Below are 1,779 nucleotides of genomic sequence, written 5' to 3' on the forward strand. Positions count from 1 at the left end.
TGTGCTTCCATGTGGGCTTTGTTGCTTCTGAGCTAGATGGCCATTTGTTTACCTTCAAGTCTTTAAGACCCCAAACGCTGTATCTTTTGACAGTCGGGTTCCATCAGTTCTCTTCACCACATCTGTTTATGCACCCGCTTTGTCTTCAGCGGTTGTATCAGGAAGGTGAGCATCATGGAATGCCAGTTTAACAGAACAAAATGTTCTTGCATTGTCCATCTGCTACCTTAATACTAGACCAATAAATAATGCACATAGATCTATTTCCCATACTCATATATATACATATGTACATGCCTTTATTTAGACTTCTATAAATAACCTTTGCTTCCTAGCTCTTTCCTCTATTTCCTTTTACTTTCCTCTTCTCCCACTATCATGCTCAGTTTTCATTTGGGTTTCAGTAATTTTTCTCAGTTACATCACGCTTGATCACACCCTACCAAGCCTCGTACTGCCTCCTCACCACCAATTTGGATCATTTGTTCCCTTGTCCCTGGGTTTCCCTCCACCTCCCCATCTTACATGTCCCCCCAGAACTGTCGATCCTGTTATTTTCATCTCGAGATTGTTCATCCTGGATTTTCTTTTCTTGTTGGGTATGTATTACATCTGTAGATAGCTTTGGGTGGGCAATATTGACATCTTAATATTAACTCTTCTAATTCAGGAACAGAGTATTTCAGTGATCTTTCAGTAGGGCTTTATTTTCAAGTGTCAGTCTCTGGGGTTCTGGAATTTTCTGCAGGGGTGAAATAATCAAGGAGATGGCTGGAGGGCTGGCTGGAGGTGGAGGAAGGAGAGTAAGAGTTAGGTCAGGAAGTTATGGTCAAAGAACAGGGAGGGCGTTTGCTGTTCAGGTCCTGGGGGACGTCAAGATCCTGAACGTGGCCATCAAAGAAGAACTGATTTCTGTGGCCTCTACCCTCCTGACTTAGGCAGGTGTGCAGGTAACAAACAGGTGGGACACATTTCAGAAGATTACTCTAGAGCTGCAGAAACAAACAAGCGAGTACTAAGCAGTGTGTTTATTTCTTTAAAATTACTTTAAAAAGATGTGGATTTACATAACTTGGCAACAACATTTTAAAAATGTACAGGCTATTTCATATTATTGCACTTACTCTTTCATAATATATAAGGCATTTCATTTTACATAAATAAAGGATCATGTATAATATCATACACTGTGGTGCCAAATCAGTCAACATACAATGAAGTGCAATGTGGATGGGAGGACGAAGTCACACCCAACCGACGTCAACCTTCATGGTCTATATTCTTGCAACTACAATTTACATGTTATAACACACATTTACCCTCATAGCTTATTGCGAGTGACCAGTTCAAAAACCCAAACAACAGACGTTTTAGTGGGACGAGACATTAGCGTTCACTTCCGGAAGCAGTAGGAGTGTATTAGACTAATTAGGATACTAGTCATGCCTGGAACACTGACAACAAATAAACAGTTTTCTCATTTGGGGTCAAAGACTAGCAACTTTTGCGTCTTCCCTTGAATTCCAACTTCAATCCAGAAAGCCCTCTGGCAGTAGCTGATGGTTTAGTTCAAGTAATGAGGTCAACGCGTGTCCTCTGACTACGCTACTCTCAGAAGAGATGCCCCTGGCTCCACGCACACTGCTCTGCAGAGCTGTCTGCTCACAAGCCTGTGGGTTCAACTGGAGGCACAGCTGTGTACATGCGGAGGTAAGGAATGGCTGTCAAAGAGGCTCTTGTCCTGTAGGCAAGAAAGCTGAAACCCGGACCCCACAGACT

Source organism: Echinops telfairi, unplaced genomic scaffold, assembly GCF_000313985.2.
Source record: "Echinops telfairi isolate 266 unplaced genomic scaffold, ASM31398v2 ScPeMD7_7469;HRSCAF=8507_1, whole genome shotgun sequence".
In the NCBI taxonomy this organism is placed as follows: domain Eukaryota; kingdom Metazoa; phylum Chordata; class Mammalia; order Afrosoricida; family Tenrecidae; genus Echinops; species Echinops telfairi.